General features: G+C 40.4%; 1 protein-coding gene across 1 annotated transcript in view; it reads right to left on the bottom strand.

Annotated features, from left to right (window-relative positions):
• The window catches only part of Fgf14 (fibroblast growth factor 14), a 705665-nt gene that overhangs the window by 495779 nt on the left and 188573 nt on the right, over positions 1-21313 (bottom strand). The gene's annotated exons all lie outside the window — the stretch shown is intronic.

Below are 21313 nucleotides of genomic sequence, written 5' to 3' on the forward strand. Positions count from 1 at the left end.
TTTCATCTTACCCCAGTCAGACTGGCTAAGATCAAGAGAACAAATGATACCAAATGTTGCAGAGGATGTGGGGAAAGGGGAACACTCATCCACTACTGGTGGAACTGCAAACTTGTTCAACCCCATGGAAAGCAGTATAGAGAACTCTCAAAAAACTACAAATGAACCTACAATTTGACCCAGTTATACAGCTCCTTGGCATATACTGAAAGAATTCATCCTATTGCAGAGACACTTACACATCCATGTTTGTCGCTGCTCTTTTCACAATAGCTAAAAGATGGAAGTAACCTAAGTGTCCCTCAGTTGATGAGTGGATAATGAAAATGTGGTTCATTGATACGATGGAGTTTTACTAAGCAGTAAATAAAGATGAAATCATGAAATTTTCAGGTAAATGGATGGAAATATAAATTTTTATACTAAGTGAAGTAACACAGACTCAGAAAAAAAATATGATGCATGTTCTCCCTCATATATGGATCCTAGCACCAAATCATGATAAGTGATTATGTATCCAGACATAACTACAGGGACCAGAATGATGAAGAAGAACTAGAGAAGTAAAGGAAATGAAAGAATCTGAAAGAGAAGAACAGTGGGAAACAGGTGTTAATAAGGGAGAGATGGATAAAAGATGGATTATTTTAAGGGGGGGAGGTTATACAAGGAACCCAGGGGATAAAGGGAAAGAAGGATCACGTAGACACCTTTTGCCTAATACAGTAACAGTTTCTTTAAAAATTATGTATATTGGAACTGCATATTTAACTTTAGGATCCATTCTTAAATATACAGGTGATCGATAGTTTTCAAATTTATTTTGGGAGTCAGCAGTAGAAAAGCAAAAACATTTCAAGAGCACCTGTTATAAAGTACCTCCCAATCAGAGCCACCCATAGTCATGAACTATGCCTCCACACTGGCTGGAAGCTATTGCCCAGCAGTATCTTAGAACTGCCAACCTAAGCTTGCTTTAATAAGATATCAAGGAAGAGTTTTAAGATTCCTACTCAGTACAGTCAAGAGGCAAAACCTGAGCCCATTAAAACATCACAGGAGAGAGAAGGCTGAAATGAGGGGTTGTAAACCTAGACATATCTCTGATTACTCAAAGCCAAGAAACACAGATGAGGACATCATTGAGAGTCTGACAGTCATAGCAAGGCCTTCACCTCTATGCGCCCAGCTCTGTGTTTCTTTGCCGCTCCCACCAGGTATCACCAGCCTCTGTAAGCTCTCCTGGATAAGACAGAGCAAGACTCTGGTCCGTCCTCTGAACCAGGTACATTCTTTACTGCCCCTCCTGTCTTTATTATCACTTTTTCGCTGTTCCTGTCTCTATCTCAAGATCCCTATTTTTTGGGGGGGTGGCAAGAAGAGGAAAAAAATACAGAGAAAGAAAAGAAAAGAGATGTAGTTATAAGGCAAAAATGAACAACATGGAGATTTTTTTTTTTTTTTTTTTTTTTTTTTACTAAAATGAGAGACTGGCCAAAATCAGTTTACAGGAGAGAAGATTCATGAGCACACCCCATTAAGTCCCTTGGATTCAGGCTCTATTTCCCTTAAGCAGGCACCCTCCCAGAAAGCTTTGTCTTAACCATAAATGCATTCACTCCCTTGTATCAGTCATAATTTATGTTCATACTACTATTACTCTTTCCAAAGGAGTCCCAGAAACCTAACACCATGGAATCTCAAAGTAACCCCAAGGCTGGAATTCCATCACTCACTCCGCCCGAGAGCTCTGTCTGCTGAGATTGTGGTCATTCATACACCTGACTACTTTGCTCCACCTTTAAGATCTAGAGGCACAGGCTCACCTCCCAGTTTCTCCTGACCCCATGAGAACAACGAAGAACATATTCTGGACACTGCATTGAAAATATGCACTGAATGAGGAAAATAGCTGATTGTGCTGGCTTGACACACTGATAGATACCTGCAATTCAGAAGGAAGAAGAGGAGAGGGGAGTGAGGAGAAGGGGAAGGGAAGGGAAGGGAGAACTAAGAAGGGGGGAGAAGGGGGAGAGCAGAGGAAGGGAGGAGAGAGGAAGGGAAAAGGGAAGGGGAGGGGAGGAGAAAAAAACAGGGAGTTTGTGATCTTGACATCACATTAACAAGGACCAGTTACAAGGTGAGCCATTAGGAAAAGAAAACTGTCTTCCCTTCCAAAACAGCATCTACCCTGATGAGTGCAGGTCTCTAAGCAGGCATGAAGGCAGTTGAAGCAAGATGAGCTTCCACCAGAAGTGCCATGGAAGCCTGCAAGAAAGCTCTGATCTGCTTAGAGCCTTTCTTCTACAGACTTTACCATATGCCTAAGTCCAAATGAAACCCGAAGCTCCGCCCACCTCACAGTGCTAAGCTTTCGACGAAAAGGACAGAAAAAACAAGCTGAACACCACCAGCTGTCAGCATTTTTTACCATATTTTGCAACAGCCACTTTTGAAATTATTCAACACCTTGAAAGAAACAGCGACAAAGATGGAGATTCTTCGAAGCCGAAGCCGGCTTTGAGGCAGCCTGCCTTTCTCCCTGCAGTAAGCACGCCCCCAGCTGCTTTGCAATTTAGGGATCAGAATACAGAAAATGAAGTGAACTGCCCGGGGAATTCTGCCATCACCTTTCACAAACAGTTAAAAAGTAACCAAGCTTTACTCTTTTTCCATTAAGGGTACCATATGCTAATACAGTAATTCACCCTGGGAAAAAAATACAAATGAAAAGAGTTCAGAACCTGGTACTTGGACAATAGCATCAGCCTTCCCTGTGATTCTCCAAGCACTCTGCGTTCCCCAGCTATTGGCAGGGCTGGGATGGGTCAAAAAATCTCTTCAAGGGTAGGGGAAAGTGATGTCATGGAGCCCCTATAGCAAGTCAATTTTCAGGAGGGTGGTAAAAAATTCATCAAATGACTATAAAGTTTTAAGAATCTACTGGAGCATCTACCGATATACCAAGGCCCAGAGGAGAAAGTTCTCTTGAAACCCTGAAATATTGTACTTATTTAGATAATTATTGTTGTTGTCATCATTAATGAAAAAAGCAATAAATCAGAAGACTGGTACTGATGAGTGAGGAAAAACGGGTTCAAAAACTTACATGGAATCATTTTTACCCTCTTTCTCTAACAAGGAAGCTCAGCAGTGACCACCAAGCCAACTTAGAGAAAACTCATTGCTCTACACACCCCAAGTATAGAAGGCGCCCATGACAGCCGCAATTCTCCACGTTGTTGTAAGGGGGAAATTCTTTTAATTAGGAGGAATTCCAGACTATGGTGCAAATAAGTACTCTTTAGAGTGCCCCAACCTCACAAAGGAAGAAGAATGAGGGTGCCCTTCACCTGAGAAAGCTGTCAGGTAAGAATTCAGCACACCTGGAATTCAGCACAGGTCCTGGAAAGGTGGGCAAGTCTGAAAAACAGCATTGCCCTTCAGAGTGTCACTCACTACTAACCTAAGACCTGCCATTGATCTGAATTACACCATGTAACTTTTACTGTACTTGGCAAGATTTACAACATGACTCTATTGTCACCCCTGGGGACGATCCTTCCACACTCTGGGCTTGCTCAGTAGTTCCCTCTCTCTGCTCTTAATTACTTATGGTCAAATAATTAAGTGTTGGTATTGGAAAAAATTCTGTTCAGATGAGCAATGGTTGTGAATCATTTCATTATCTCTCTTTGCTTTTAGTTTCAGGTTTTTAGTTTTAGGTTTTAGTCTTAGTCTGATACATCATTTAAGGTTCAGGAGCTTAAATTGAAGAAAAGAGAACTTTTCTTTCTGGAGAATAAGTCATTGGGTAGCTTGACAATTGGTCTGCAGACTTCTCTGAAATCTGAAATAATATGTGAAAATTGGTTATGGCCCAACAAACATGACACGGGAAGATTTTTTTTTTAAGTCGTTCCTTTAGGGACAGATCACAGTCCCTAGAATGCAGTTTATTTCCAGCCCCCTCTACTCTGCACAGGCACCGGGAAACCTTCTGCAGTGGTCTCTTTCTACGAGTTGTTATTAAGTTCATTATTCACAATGTATCCCTAGGGAACAATGCACCTATTTCTGAGGACATTTTGGTTGCCACAACTTAAAAGATTCTACTGGTATCTAGGAGGTAGAGGTCAGAAATGCCACTAAATGTCTGACCATGTGCAGAACACCTCCCCCCACCCCCAGAGAGCTCTTCAGCCCCTAATGTCTAGTGTCAAGATTGAGGAAGATAACTCCAGATGTTCTTGTTCCTATTTGCGGTGGAAGGGCCATTGGGCACATCAGCCTGAACCATTGCCATAAACCCTAAGATAAATACCCTGCTCACAGGGGCATGGGAAACAGATACTCCTTTTTGGTGGCAACCAAAAGTCACCACCCACATTCTATGAAGGAGACAGTCATAGTTCATAGTAGTCACTCTTCTCAGGAGCATAGGATTTCAGAGTTTGCCTCTTTATTTTTATTTTTTTGGTTCACATGCAAATTATAATGTACTAAAAACGTGTGACACTGACAGGTTAATTGCTCACAGTCCTCTGGTCCAGCTGATGGAACCTGACTCTGGGAGATCACAGGGTAGGATGCAAGCCCTGAGGTCAGCCTGCTCCCGCTGCTGGGTGCTTTGTTTTCCCCTGAGTTTCTGGCTGAGAGGGACTGATAGCATAACACATGTGCATGACGTGCACTGATATGACCCTAGCTTTTTAAAAATAGGCTCTTAAGCACAAGCTGGTGCTGCTTTTTACTTCTGTGTTTTTTCCTCTGTACTGAAAAAATAAAATATAAATGTAACATATGTTTCAGGCAAGTTGGTTCAGAGCTCAGAAAGGTAAGAAGAGCTCATCAGTCAACCATCCCAAAGTAGACAATCATCCCAAATAGCAATCACGTCTAGTTCCCATGTGGAGGGATGCCCATATCCAGATTAACTCAGTGTATGTGTGTTAGGCCTGTACTCCTTCCAGATGCCTTCACTACCTGTGCTACTGTGTTTGCAGATAGGTTGCCTGTAAAAATAGAAAATGCCATGTCTGCTGGAAGGGGCATGGCCCGCTAAAGCAGTCTGTGAGTCTGGGAATCACCTCAAACTCTTTTTTTCAGGCCTGGGTCATATACACAACATCTCTCTAAGTTTGGATGATAACGCTTTTTTTTGAGTGGAAGTAGGGTAAGGATGATCTGAGTGCTATTTTAGACACATGTCTCTTCTTTCTTCAGTTCCTGTTCTTTCTCACTGTTGATTAGTAATTGACATCATAATTTTCAAGTGCCTAGAGCAGACAGAGTGGGAGAAAGAAAAGTCAGAGATGGAGGTCCACAAAGATTGAAAACTGAAGTCACAAGAGAGGTAGGAGAATATACATAAAAATGAGCAGAGACTAAATGGGGCATAAAGTGAAAGTTAAGCAGTGGGAGGAAAAAGAACCATAAAGCCTGTGCAAGCCTGACAAGAAAAGAAAAGGGGTTCATGTTGCTAGGAGATACAGTCAGGTTCCACGTCACACTCTTAATACAGAACCCCACTCTATGCCGTGACTTATTCTAAGTCTCAGAGTACCTCTTAGAGAATGGATGAATTTCTCAAAATCCATACCATTGAGCCAGACAGAACAGGCTGCACAAGGCCCCACGAAGCTCTGCTTACATGACCTTAAATAGATCATTTAAATTTCCTCTAACTCCATTTCCTCATCCTTAAAATGAGGGTACTAGCAAATTCATGACTGGGTTGAGGTACATATACAAAGAATTAGCTGCATTGCCAACATGTGTGTTCTAAGCAGTGGAGACAAAACAGTTTTCCATCATTGAAAGCAAAATTGAGTCATGAAAATATTTACTACAAAGGAATTTAAAAACTTCATGAGGTATCCACTAATTCCCTGAAGAGAAACTTTACCCTCGGAAAAACACTTTAGGGAACTAGAATTCTAAGTTGCTTTGGAAGTAAAAGCACAAGGAGAGGAAAAGGAAATGGGGAGGTAGAGAGAGAAGGAGAGAGAGCAGGAGAGGGAGAGGGAGAAGGAGAGGGAGAGGGAGAGGGAAATGGAGAGGGAGAGGGAGAGGGAAACGGAGAGGGAGAGGGAGAGGGAGAGGGAAATGGAGAGGGAGAGGGAGAGGGAGAGGGAAACGGAGAGGGAGAGGGAGAGGGAGATTTATTGTTATACAAGAAAAAATGTACTCTCAAAACCTTCACAGAAGATTACTTCCATTCTAAAGAAAATTGCAATCCAGAGCCTTCCATGCCCCAAATCCTGTTTATGTTAAAGAATTACTTGCTTAAAATAAAATAAACATTTCAGTAGTCAAAAATCATATTTTACCTTATTAGTGAGGATCCATTAAAAGCCTACTCTGTTGGTTCTAAATTAGCATTTCAGCAACCTGGATAGTAGTAAACAAGAAAGCAAGGATAAGAAGGTGTTGACTCAAAAAAAAAATTCCTTAGGTTGGGTTGGGATTTCTTACCCATTTCCCCATGTCTGTGCTTGGGTTTTGTCTGGTTTGAACTTACATGGGGAAGGGCTTATGTATGCTGTCCCAACTGCTGTGAATTCATACGAGCAACTGACCAATTGTCTGGAGGACACTTGTTTCCTTGTGGTCATCCACCCTCTCTGGCTCTTACAGCCTTTCCACCTCCTTTTCCAAAATGATCCCTCAGCCTGGGGAGGCAGAGGTTTGAAATAGGTGTCCTATTCAGGGATAAGCACCCTGCACCCTCTTGTTCTGGGCAATTGTGGGTTTCTGTGTTAATCACCATCTGCTGAATAAGGAAACTTCTCTGGTAAGAAGAAATTGAGAGATTTATTCATCCTTTGTGTAGAGGCTGCATTGAAGATGTGTCATTTAGGGTTAAGTGACTCACAGACACTTACTCTCTGTGTGTTTGACCATTCTGGAATTCTGTAATTATCTCCATCTGTTGCCAAAAAAAAAAAAGCTTCTTTGATGAGGGATGAGAGGTACAAATGTCTGTAAATATAAGAATGAATATTTATATTAAAGTAGGAAATTATGTTGGTCTGGGAATGTAGAAAAAAGTAGGTTTTTCTCAAGGATCTATGATTTCTCCTGCCATGTGTATTTGACTCTGTTTACAGTACCACACATAATTCCAATTAGATAGCTGTTGATCATCCTCAAGATAAAAGTGTCACTACTGCACCAATGGTGATAGTTTGCTGGGCCAGTCATTGTTGTTGATTTGGTTTTACAGCTGGTTAAGACCACTGATTGGTTTTCTCCCTTGGCAGCTTGTATAGTATCCTTTGATACCATGAGAGCTTAAAAATAAAATATAAAAAAGGCAATTCATATATAAATCAAAGGTCACATTCTCTCTTGCACAGTTCCACAGAGAAAACAACATAGAGCTGGCCTCAAGGACTACCAGGTCCTCTGGCAATGGAGTATAGGGGGCCAATCCCTGTGAAGTGCTGAGGTCTGAATGGACAGACATCCATTCCTACCAGTCAACTGTGAGTATCAAGAAGACCAAGGGTGAAGTTCCAGCAGAGCACAGCCAGTGCTGGGAAGAACAAGCCAGTGCAGCACAGGTACAAAAACAAACAAAAATGAACACAAAACACTACCAAGAATTAGCACTTTAAAAAGAAACAAAATCCTGACCTGTCTCCAGAGAGCTCTTCCTGGTATCCACGTGATCCATTTTTCATTAACACGATCTAATTCTGGATCCTCATCAGCTCAGTTTTGCCCAGCTCTGCAGTATTGATTCCCAGAAGAAATCAGTATCAGCTTGAAGTCAGACCTTTCATCAATTCTCATCTTTCTCCCCTAAACCAGAGCTCTGCTTGGATTAAAGCTTCTGACCACAAAGCGGGGATTCCTCTCTGCTGGGTTTGTCCAGCAAATATCACCATCAGGTTGAGCTTAAGCATGTCAGAGGAGAAGAGGGAGGGCCCCGCCAACCCACACCTGGCCTGAAGCTTTGGCAGAGCATGTCTGAGTATGCCAAGCTAGAATAAGAGGTTAGAGAACAAGTATGGATTATAAAATTATGACTGGAATAAATATCATTTGTGGTTGACATGTAGAGAATGCAGAATCTTCTGGGAATAGATACGTATGTGTAGTGTGATACAAGGTCTCATCCTGAAGTCCAGGTTGGCCTGGAATTCACTATGTAACCCAGGCTAGCCTCAATGCTTCTGCCTCCGCTAGGATTATAAACGTAAGTGCTCATGACCAGCTTGAAGAAAAGAAATATATTGAGCAGAAAATGCAGTCATGGGGAGCTTCTGCTCATTTCTGTGTTAAAGCACATCAAATTAAGCTAAAGCACCAGGACTCTCCCCTTCTTCCTCATTTCTTTATCACCCCTGCCCAGTGTTACCACCTTGGTGGTTTTTGTCCACGTTTGCCTGTTCATTGGCATAATACATCTATCGAAGTAGGCAATCAGAAATGTAAATACCTAGACTTTTTAAAATCTGTTTTATAAACCTCATATAACTGCTCTTTTCTCTTAGAAAAATTCATGATAAGCACATTACTTTTTATACCTGCATGATATCCCAAATAACTTTCTTTACCTGCACTTTTCCTGGCTTTAAACACACCTACACTGTCTGGAAGAACAGTTTTTCTCTACTTTGCTTCCTCTTGAGCATACACTGTCCGTTCACGGCATCACAGTTGCTTTCTCTTTATCCTTTAACCAGCGGTCCATCCCTCCCCACAGCTCTTTGAGGATGCTCAGTCCTTGCAATGGCTGACCCAGAGAGAAAAGAAGTTCTTAGCTTGAGATCCGACAGCAATCCATGTTTTCCATTTCTCCCGCTACAAAGCTGAACCTTCTGAACTCAGACTGGTTTGGGATATTGGGTATACACATTCCCAATCATGAAAGAAAAAATAATGAGCATCAGGCAGGAATTTAGCTGTTGTTGTTGTTTTAACTTCCTCCTGAAACTGGAAGGCTAGAATACCATTTGGTGGTGTTTACTGTTGAAATTGATATTAAGTATCATTGGAATTGATATTAAGTATCCTCAGTTAATACGTACCAAGTCTCAACTCCAAACTCCCACCTCCGGATTACAAGAAAGGATCAGAGCAGAGCCAATGACAGCTAAGCACAGAAACTTTGGTTTTTATCAAACCAGAAACTTGTTCTGAGCTTGTCAAGAAGTAGGGACCAGCCCAACTGAACTGGAGCTCTGCCTGTTGCTGTATAGTTCGGTTGTAGGTTAAGTTAGTCTTGTTCATAATATGATTTGAACAAGTGATCACCATGAGAAAATAGTCAACATGTACCTCACAGCCACTGAGCTCCTAGGTCTGGATTTCTACCCTCCCCTCCGCCACCCAGAAAATCCAAGAAGTTAAGAGAAAGTCTCAGTTTTAAAACTTGCTCTTAGTTGTTCTTAAATTCAAATTTCTCTTCCTCTATCACCCAATAGTCAGGAAAAAAAGTGTTTTCACCTAGGAAGAGGTACTTAATTTAGTAATTCTCTTGACAAAAACATGTGGCCATATTTACCATTTAAGAAGGGAAATAAAAGCATTATAAAATTAATCAATTAAAAAATAGGTTCTGAAGGAACAATGTCAAATAAACCTTACTTTTACTCATCACCAAGACAAATTCTAGAAATGAACAAAATCTAAAATGGGATACTTCTTTTCTGTCACTATGATGAGCAAAGCTTAAAGAAGAAAGGCAAATTTCCAGAACTTTCCAGATGTTAGAAGTGTTTTTACCTAAAGCGTTCCTCATACACGATCTATCCCACTAGAAACAGTGGGATATTTTCCTCATTATTTGGTCTTCTCTGACTAATACACAGAAGTAAAATATTTGATTGCATTGTTCTGAAACAGCAGAGTTTTCAAGGTACTATATACATTTTCTGAATGCACATCTCACACATTGTACTTAGCACCAAGAGCCACTTGAACATTTACAGCTTCCGTTGTTCAGGTGCACACGCCATAAGTCCCATGGACTGCACACATTTCCACAAACACACACGATGCCATTGTGACAGGTGTATTAAGCAGAAACAAGCTGAAATGTGTGTGCTGGTGAAGCTCTACATGTGTTTGCAGAATTTGGAATCTGTGCATGCCATGGGACTCACATTTGCAGCTGTATATCTTGGATAAATTGCTTAATCTCCCTGACCTTCCTCTTCCCACCTGTAAAAGCAGGAAAAACATCATACGGGTGGGTTGTGATAACAGGTATAAAACTGAATGACAATTTCAGAACACTCTGCAAACAGGGTGCATTAACCCTAACATTCACCATATTGGGAAAACAATCATACAACAGATTCTGTGAGAGGATCTTCTGCATGAGCTCTTGGTCATCAGTGTCCAACTAAGCCCAATACCACAAAAGGGTTGATAGCTAAACAGCAGAAATTCTGTAAACGCATCCATGTGATTTTACTCAAATTGCAATATGGAAACTATTACTAGAAAAAAAAATAGATTTGAGGATCAAGTGATACTCTTTCAGATGGGCATTCCATTCCATGCAGTGATTTGTCAGAATTCACAATCACCTTATGTCTAAATTACTTTTCCTGTTGCTGTGATAGAAATACCCTGACAAAAGCAACTTGAGGAAAAGGGGCTGATTTTTGCTCACAGGGGCAGGGGACAGTCCTTCATGGTAGGGAAGTCACAGCAGCAGGAGCTTAAGGCAGCTGTTCAGATCGCATCACAACCAGGAAACAGGAAGTCGTGAATGATTATACACAGCTCACTTTCTCTTTTGTATACAGTTGAGGATCTCAGCCCAGGGAACAGCCACACCCACAGAATTTCCCACCTCAATGAATGGAATAAAGATAATCCACTACAAGTATGCCCAGAGACCAGTCCATCTCCAGGTGATGCTAGATCTTATCAAGTTGACAATTGAGATTAATCATCACATTTAATGAACCTAAAGTCACAAAAAGAAAGGAAGGAAGGAAAGGAGCGAGGGAGGGAGGAAATCACAGTAACTGCTAGAGAACATAGTTCTCTTAAGAACATTAAATAAAATAGCAGGTGAATTTGATAAGTTGCTGAGTTTAAACCCATTGTCTATCTTTGTTCCACTGAAAAGGATCCAAAAGGGAATTAGCTATAACACTCACGCTCAAGGAGCTAAGCTTCTGTGGAGACAGCACGCACAGCTGAATCAAGAGGAGCCTTCACATGCCAGAAACACTTGCAGCCATTTCAGCCTTTCAGAATGCAGAGCTGAGAGAGGTTGACAGGGATGAGATCTCACAGGAAAAGTAAGAAAATGAATCATAAAAGACAATGTGGTCACAGGTTCATCTCACTCAAAGATAACCTACAAAGTAGTGGAATGAAGAGTTAGGTATGGTTGAAGCTCAACTGAAAATGTAAAATTATGTGATAATGTGTTGAAATTTTAAAATATTTTAGGACATTTTCATTACATTTTAAAATTATTTTTTAGTTATTTGATAGCATTGCACACTTCCTTGAAGAATGCTTTTCTTTGGGGGTTGGGAAGATATCTCACTGGGTAAAGGGTCTTTTATGCAATTGGAATCTGAGCTCAGATCTCCAGTACCCACATAAAAAAGCTGGGTACAGTCATGCATGCCTGTAATTCCACAGGATCTGGGAGCACACAGTAGAAACAGGGGGATCACTAGGCTTGCTGGCCACAAACTCTAGGTTCAGTGAGAGGCTCTACCTCAAGGGGAAGAGGCTGTGAGTGATAGAAGAAGGACACAGGACATTCTCTTCTAGACTCTGCACATGTGCATGAACATGCACACCTGCACACACACACACACACACACACACACACATACATGCACACAGGATACTTTCCTTTGTGGTTATAGTCACAATACTAATTAGAACAGTATAGCACCTAATAAATAACTGTTGGGTCACTGTCCTTAATCACTTAAGTTTGTAGTCATTGGGAGTTTCTGTCACTGACTAAGAGACAATCAAGAGCCTTTATATTTAGCATTAACAATTTTAGATACCAATAATCGACACAACTATGAAATTTATTATAGATATCCAATACCCTTTATATACACAGAGCTCACGGAATATGAAGCTCAGTCACACATGGACAGAGAGAAGAGAAAAAGCCTGTTAGTAGCATGACAGGTGTATGACAATGGTGTGTCAGTTTGTTAACTGCTATTCAAGTGAATCCGCCCAGGACTCTTGTTATTACATTGCTTATTCTGTATTACACTTAGTCTTAGACATATTGTTTCCACTAATTAGATTGCTAAACCTCCTGGTAGGGTTACTTTTGTATTCATAATTATAACACTAGTACAGTGACTGGCATCAACAAATATCTACTCACAGAGTATGAATCCTGGAAGTTGAAAGAATTGCTGAAGGCGTTCATTGTGGCCCTAAGCCATAAATTGAGGCATTCTGGCAATACTTCACCATTCCCAACCTAACTACCTCTTGTACTCAAAAGCTCCCCCAAACAGCCCTCCTGGTTAGGGAGATGAGCAGAGAATTTTCTTTAAGCTGAAATAGTCCCCCAACTATTTGCTAAGAAAAAGACTAAATGGCTTGGTTCATTATGTCCATAAAATATTCTTTAGAGATGCAGTCCAGGATTGTGTCATTCAAGACATCTTTCCTCAGGGTAAGCATTCTGGTCCTTCTCCATGAACAAAATGCCTTTCTTGACATGCAGCATCAGAAATGTGTTTGTCTTCTGGGCATCTGTCCAGCCCATGCTGCTGATCACCCAAAAACCACAGGTCCAGCCCCCTATGAATGCAGCCCACGACTCTACTTTACATACAATGAAGAGACATACTGTACAGGGATATCTTGTTAATTCAGTATGCTTTCAGGGAGTATTTAGAAATCAGGTTTTGATACAAGTCTCTTCCATCATTTATCAGGATGCTATCTGGGTCAGTTAAATTGTTCTGGAATAATACTACCTTTCACTTTGTTTAAAACCTCATTTTCTACAGTTCCAAATATAGGTTTCAAATTACCTAGAGAAAAGCCACCCTAGAAAAATGCTAAAACAAAAAAAAAATTCACCAAGATTTGCTATGAATGTGTTAAGAATGAATGAATTCCCCCATTGCTTTCCTAAAGACACAACTTAGGGACTCTGAAAGCAACATCACTAACCAAACATGGAGACAGGTGTTTGTCTGGGGCAGTGGGGCAATGCATAGAAATCACAGGGGCAATGGACAGAGGTACTGGATATCCACAAGGAACCAAAATTACTAATAATTTGTACACTTTCCAAATTGATTCTGAGGTGGGGCATGGTGCATGCTTTTAATTCCACTACTCGGAAGGGAGGAAGAAGCAAGTGGTTCTCTGTGATTTGCAAATTAGCCTGGTCTACATAGTGAGTTCCAGTACAGCTAGGCCTAGGGCGTGTACAGGGATATCCTGTTAATTCTGTTTCCGTTGCTGTCCCAGCAAAAACTCTGATCAGTTTATGACTTCAGAATTACCTAAGAAGAAGAACCAGCAATCTGCTAGGCTTGCTTTTATCTAAATTTGAAATGACAATTTTATTCTGCTGTTTCCCTCTTCACAGTGAGAGTCCTCTGTTATGGTCTGTCTCTTTCAAATTAGTTTCACCCTGTGCTTTAAAGATTTTAAAAGTCCTCAGGGACTTACTGGGTCTTTTCAACATACCATTATGCTTAACATGGATCCTGTTTCAACCTCTACCAGTATCCAGTATCTATTCTAAATTTTCATTCTATAGTTCACCAGCATAACTTAGAAAATGTCCTACCTGGGAGCTGGAGAGATGGCTTAGCAAATAAGAGTGACTGCTGTATAAATATGAGGACCTGATCTCAAGGTCCCAGTACCCACATAAGAAGCAGGACATGTCCATATGCGTGCCTATAGTCCAAACATTTTGGAGACAGAGAGAGGTGGAAAATGAGGATCTCTGGGACTTGCTGGTCATCAGTCTAACTCCAGGTTCAATGAGAGACTCCCTCTCAAGGAAATAAAATAGAGCGAAAGAGTAGAAACCCAGTGTTCTCTGACCTCTGTGCATGTACACTGGCATACACACCCAAATACATGTGCACATATAACACACACAATTTTTTTAACTTTTAAAAAAACTTTATTGAGAATTTCATACATGCATATGAGGTGTTTTGATGAAATACAAGCCCATTCCTTCCCCTTCAACACATCCCTTATCTCCCCATCATGTGTTAAGAGTGAATGAATTCTTGTGCTTGCTTTCTTTCTTCTTTCTTTCTTTCTTTCTTTCTTTCTTTCTTTCTTTCTTTCTTTCTTTCTTTCTTTCTTTCTTTCTTTCTTTCTTCCTTTATGGGTTTTTTTGTTACTCTAACATTCCACCTTCTGAGAGGTAATCCTAAAATCTTTTAGGGATTAAATAAGAAATACCAAATACTTTTGACATTTTTGGTAATTAAAAGTACCAGACTGGTAGAACTAACCTTCTTAGATGTTTAACAGCCATACTTTGAGGCCTATACTAATCTGGTCAGAGGGACTTAAAGGACAGATTTTGCTCCTTGCCCTCCAAGGTCGACTAAGTTCCAGGGGACTATTAAGCATCTCTCAAAATGTCCTGTAACGGTGTGAGTCACCTGTCCTGTTCAGGGAGGCCATGGAGACCCCACCAAATGGACTTGAACTAGTAGTGTCCAGTTTACAAAGAGGAGGGTCAACTCAGAGAAAAGATTTCATCCATGCTTCCAAGACACAGTTGAGCAGGACCTTTGACTTTTCTTCACACAAATGGAACTGGTAAAAGAAAGGAGCCAGGGGCTCCAACCAAGCCCATGTGACCCCTGAGGAACAGATCCTCCAACAACCTGAATAGTAAAAGTAAATTGGTTTATTGGGCCAACGGTATGGTCTTATACATCCAAAAGGGAAGTATAACCAAAGATTAAAGTCATCAGTATATTTCTTTAAGAGTTCAAGGGAACGCACTTCCCAGGCTTAAGTCCATATAAAAGATTATTTAGACAATTATTTCTCATTGATGATTTTGTTCCTAATCAGAAAGTGCTGCTCAGATGTAAGACTTCAAATCTTGTTCTGCAGTACTGTAGTGTCCACCTATAGCTAAGGGAGAGAAGCCACTACTGTTCTAAAATGATGGCTAAATTTGTTTTCTCCCTCTATCTAGAAGCCTTTAAGAGGGAATTGACACTGATTCTAGCCTCTCCAACAGCTATCAAAGTGCCTGAAAACAAATCCTGAGTCCATCACATACTATTTTTTATAGTTTAAGAATCTCACACAGCATATAATATGTTTTGGATCAAATCTAACTCCCATTCTCTGCAATCCAATCCCTCCCCCATTCCACCAACACTTTCTGCCCAACTTTATGTGCTCTTTTTTAAACTCACCAAGTCCACTTAGCGTGCCCATATGGGCATGGGTGTAGGACCATCTACTGTAGTGTGGGTGTCCCAACCTTTGGGAAAATTGACTATCCCTTCTCCAAAGCCATCAACTACCAAGAGCTTCTCAGCAAGGGCTGGGATGACCCCTCTCCCATCTATGCCAGGATTTTGGCTGGCTTGATCTTGTGCAGGTCTTATGCATACTATCATAGCTGCTGTAAATTAAGTCAATGGAGTCCCTTGACTACTCCTCTCCAACTATTACAAGGTATTATTGTCAGTGCTCTTGTTTACCCTCCAGAGCTTGATGGTAATGACCTATTGCTGAAGACAACACATTCTTGAGTCATAGGACATGAAAAAATCAAGCTGGTACTGACCTGGAAGCTTCATCCCCACTGACTAGCTTTCTTAGTGCTGGGAGATTTTATGCACATCGCCAGGCAGAGAAAAGTCACCAATAGTCTTACCCAGCTGTTAAGCCTACAAACTACAACAATAACTGGCCTGCCAAGATATGCCTGCTGATACAATATTGGCATGATTGTTATGGGAGTAACCAAGCACTTTCTGACTAGCTTTAAGGCACACTCATGCTTGGTACTGTTAACTGGACCAAAAATCTGTGGCTGTCTATAAATTAAACATCTTACATCACAATATAATATTATATCTTTTTATATTTTCATTTTGTTGCAAGTGACAGAATAACACAATGTTAATGAGGACTTGGATTGATATTCAGATTAATCTGGTGAAAGGGAGTTTCTGTAGCTTCTGAAAGAATATTTTTAATCACTTGACTCTCATATATAAACACAGTAAAATTAATAAATATATTTACTTGTAATTTTTTCTAAAAATCACTTGTATCCTATAACTTTTCCTTACTATGACCAATAGAGAAAAAAACACATCTCCAACATGTTCTTGGTTATTACTGCCTGTTGTAACAATCTTTGGATGCAGGATGGTCTCTACTGTATCATTTCAGTGGGTTCTAGACTACTTGTAAAGAAATTTCCAGTTAAATAGTATTGCAGCATCACTTCTAAAGGAGCTCTTCTTCTGTAAATGATAAATTGTTTTAATTGTACTGTGTTCAGAGTTTTCAGAAGTGTTGACTCTGGTGTATAGCATGTGACAGAGTCAAATGCTGCTATGTTAAATTAATAGATTTCATTTATCATTTCTGCAGGTGGTCACAGGACAAAGGCAAGGCAACATTCAGGGTCCCCTCCAACTAAAATGGACAAACATTAATTTTAAAAGGCACAAAGCCCTGCTAAAGATGGTTATTTCTAGATCCTAAATTCTGTTATGTGCACCAAATGGATTTCAGACCTTCAGATAAGCCACTTTAAGTTTCCTTGTGTCTGAGTGTAACCAACTGTATGATGTAATATATGCCCAACAACCTTAAAACACATTACAATTACTCAAATATTAGCTGCAGGTTTATTTTTTGGAGGAACTACTTCAATGATCAATAATTATAGCTATCTTAAAATATGACCTGAAAAGCAAATGTTGTCAACTCAATTTTAACAAGTTCTCTACCTCTTACTATGCGTTTTATATTTTTTATGCAATTTGGGAAGTTCTGTCTTCAATCACGAATAATGTACCATTTATAGCATCTGTTCTGTTTCCCACCAGGCTTGTATGAAAAAGTAAGGATTTTATTATCACATTAGCTTATAAGCAGGTGCATTTGAGCTTCAACTTGGTCCTTAATCCTGAGAGGTAAATATTTTACTCTCTGTCTATTTCTTTTCTACAGAAACACTGTACATTATCTTCCAGACTCTAAGTTGCGTTCAATGCCAATTACGTACAGAAGAGCTCACTGTCACTTCCCAGGGGAGAAGCCCTTGGGAGTGAACAGCTCCAGCCTTCTTCACAGACAGCACGAAATTTCAACATCTCATCACCATCTTCCCTCCAGACTCAGAACCCCACTTGCTCCCACGTAGTCCCAATCTTGAAAACTGTTCTGCTGATTGTAGATCCATTCTGAGGCCTGCCCTTTCCTCCTTGCTGGCCCTTCCCTCATTCCTTAGATAAGCTCTTGAGCTCTGAAGAATCTTCTTTCCACTCTGATTTTCCCAAACTTCAGCATCCCCACATCTGCTCTTCCATGTTACATATTTACACACAGTATCAGCCTCCATTTCTCACTGCAGTCGTTCAGCGTTAGACCAGACTGTGCTCACCCTGGACAGGCTAATTATGTCAAGCCCTTCCAAACTATTATTTGTTTTCCTTTATTTTATGATGGGGCAGAGAAAACAAGTTTCTATGAACTCAAATGCTATGGCTCTCCATCAGTTCCTAATAAGAGATTTATTTCAAGTACCAAGCCATCCAGCAGTTGGCTGATTTAGAATTTTTATTTTGCCTTTCCAGGCACCTCTAACTAGATATCATTCTCTCTGAGTAAAAATTCAGGGTAGAAGAAAATAAGAGACTTAAAATAAATGTTTGATTCAAAAATGTTTACAAAAATGGTCTTGACTCTAAGGGGAGCCACAGACCTTCTTGTTGATTTTTTTGCTGTTGGTTTTCAAACCGAACTACTACTTTGAAATGTTTTAAAGAAATGAACATTTTGATAATAAGACAAGCCCTTTTTTACTTGCAAACAACACTCTGCCGTGTAATATTTTCTCCTTTAGCAGAATTTACATTTTTTTTTTTTTGGTATTTTTGAGACAGGGTCTCCCTGTAGCCCCAGCTGTCCTGGAACTCACTATATAGACCAGGCTGGCCTTGAACTCACAGAGAGAATTTACATTTTTATGTAGTCTCTTGAGACCACTGCCATTAAGATAGTCCCTGAGCTGAGCCTGTGGCCTCATAATCCTACTTTTCAACTTGTAGAAACATGTCTGGAAGTTGTTTTGTTGTTGTTTGTTGTTTTTATTTTTCATTTATTATCTTCTGTTTTGTTTTTTTTTTTTAACAATCTCAGTCTGTTCCCTGAGCTAGCATAGAATTCACTATGTAACTTAGGATGGCCTCTACTTTGAGCAACCCTCCTATCTTGGTCTTCTGAGCAGTAGGATTACAAGCATGCACCACCACACCTAGCTGTTTCTTAAGAGCTACTTGAAGTCCCTGTGCACTTTTACAGATTCAATCCAACATGGTGCTTGTGTGTCCATTGGGAAACCAGCTCGCTGGCTCCCACATTGAATCACAATTTCCAGTACTGCACTTAACTTCTCATTCCAAGTCACCACACCTAGTAGTTAAAAAATGGGCCCTGTATACTTTGTCATTTATTAGATATGTGAATTTTGTTGTTACTGTTGTTTTGGTACTAGGGATCAATCCTAGGGCCTTGTGCATGCTGAACAAGCATAATGCCACTGAGCTACATCTCCAGCTCCAGCTAGTTCTTGAAGAAGGTATTTAAAAGATTTCAGGGTTACCTCTTCAGAGGGAGGAATGTTAGAGTAGCCAAAAGCCCCATAAAAATAAATAAATGAATCAAAGAAGAAGAAAGAGTACATGAAGTTATCAGAAAAAAAAAGTGATGGGGAGATATGGGAGGGGTTGGAGGAGAGGGAGTAGGCATGGATTTGATCCAAACACTTTATATGCATGTATGAAATTCTCAACAAATTATTTTTTTTTAAAGAAGGTATTTTACTTTGCCTCAGTTTCCTTAACTGAAATAAAATGGACTATAATTAGTGCTAACTTATCTGGGCATTGTGAGGATTAGAGTGAGTAGACTGCACCAGCACACCCAGCATGGTTTAAGCTATGCTTGCTACTGTCTTATAATGTCTGTTTCAATTCTCTCTTATTTCTTATTGTATTAAAAAATTTTTGACAACAGGTAACATTTCGGAAAGTGATATTTTTGAGATGTTCTTCAACATTTCAGTTGCAAAACTTCAGCAACAATACTTCTGGTTTTCCTCTTCTGTTTCCGAACACTGTTCAGTCTCCTTTATAAAGTCTATTTTCATCTCTGAAATCTCCTTATTCGTTCAGATTTCTTTACCTTTTTTGTTCCCATTGTATCCTATCTCCCCAGGCAACATCATCTGCTCTCACACTTGTAATTACTGCTTTGATTCCAATGATTCTCAAATCTCTGTGATCAGCCTCAAACCAGAACTTTATTTCTAATGCTCTCAGCACATTTCCTCATGAACAGTTACCAGGATAAATGTATCTTTTAAAAATATGATCTTTTTATTATTTTTTTGAGAATTTCAAGCATGCATACAATGTATTTTGATCATATTCATTTCCATTCCTTCTCCTAACTCATCCCAGATCCACCCACTACCCCCTACCCACTCCTAGCTTTATATCCTCTTTTTTTATATAGCCCGTGGATTCCAGTTTGCAATGTCCATATGCTCATGGGTATGGGGCCATCCACTGAGTGTGTCAACCTACTAGGGACCACACCCTTAAAGAAAACTGACCTCTTCAGAAGCCATTAACTATTAATAGCTTCTCGGCTAGGGACTGGGCTCTTGAGTCCCTTTCCACTCCATGCTGTCTGATTTGGTCTTTCCCAGGTTTTGTGTAGGCAACCACAGCCGCAGTGGGTTCATGAATGCAGCAGGCCTGCCATGTCCAGAAGAAACAGTTTTATTCCAGTCCTCAGCTTCTGACTCATATGATCTTTCTGTCCCCTCTTCCAAGATGGCCTCTGATTCTTGGAGAGGAGAGTGTGTTGGATAGTTTTAGCTATCACTTGACACACCTGGGTAGAAGCAGCCTCAGTTGGGGAACTGATCCATTGGACTGGCCTGTGGCCATGTCTGTGGGGTATTTTCTTGATATTTGAGTGATATGGGAGGGCCCAGCCCGCTGTGGGTGGTGCCACCCCTAGGAAGGTTGTTCTCTATTTCATAAGAAAGCAGGCTGAGCATGGGCCAGGAGAGCATGCCAGTAAGCAGTGTTCCTTCCTGGTCTGTACTCCAGCTCCTGCCTCCAGGTTCCTGCCCTGAGCTCTTACCTTGGGCTCCCTGATGAATTGTGACCCGGGAGATATAAGCCAAATAAACCCTTTCTTCCCCAAATTGGTATTGGTCAGAGAGTTTTGTCACAGCAATGGAAAGCAAACTAAAACAGGGGGTATGATACAGATGCCCTATTTGTGGCTGAGCATGCTACAGACACTTATTCTCTGCACTTTGACCCGTTGTTAGTTTCTGTATTACTCCAGGAGCAAATTCTTGCATATTCCTGTTGTACTATTTCAAGCTCTTGAGATGCTTTCTTGAGTCTTCCTGCCCATGGATTCTGGATGCCCACCTTTGATCATTCTTCCTCCACACTTTACTATTTAAAAGATTCTCACTTTCCCAAAATAAAACCTGTATTGTTAGAGTAACATTCAAGGTCTGGCATTACCTCTCCAGAAACCTGGCCTTGGGAGAGGCTCAATGCTCTAAAATCCTCCTCAGACCTGACACATGTAGTCTTGCCTCACGTACTTTCAACTTCTGTTTTTCTCAGGTTGGTCCACCTGAGAAAAATTCATCCACCGAAGTGCTGCTCGGCTGTGTAGTCTTCAGGAAGCTTGTCTTCCAGTCACAATTAATCTCACCTGTTTTGCTTTTTAATACTACGCCTTCCACCTCTACCTTAAAACCTCTCTGAGGGCAGAAACAGTATTTTATTTATGATTCCCTCCTGCCTTCCTACTTACTGCTTATCAAAATGTCTGCTATGTAGTAGGTATTCATGTTTGCAAAGATGACCACAAATTTGTAGCACCACACACACACACACACACACACACACACACACATATATCACTGAAATCTATACATCATTCATATCTCTCCAACTCTAATATTTACTAACACTTACCTTGTAATAACCATGCCATGTATTATGTAGTCTTAGAATCATAAATACAGGCATATAAAAACAGTAGCTATGAA

Source organism: Nannospalax galili, unplaced genomic scaffold (genome assembly GCF_000622305.1).
Source record: "Nannospalax galili isolate Female #2095 unplaced genomic scaffold, S.galili_v1.0 scaffold287, whole genome shotgun sequence".
NCBI classification, from domain to species: domain Eukaryota; kingdom Metazoa; phylum Chordata; class Mammalia; order Rodentia; family Spalacidae; genus Nannospalax; species Nannospalax galili.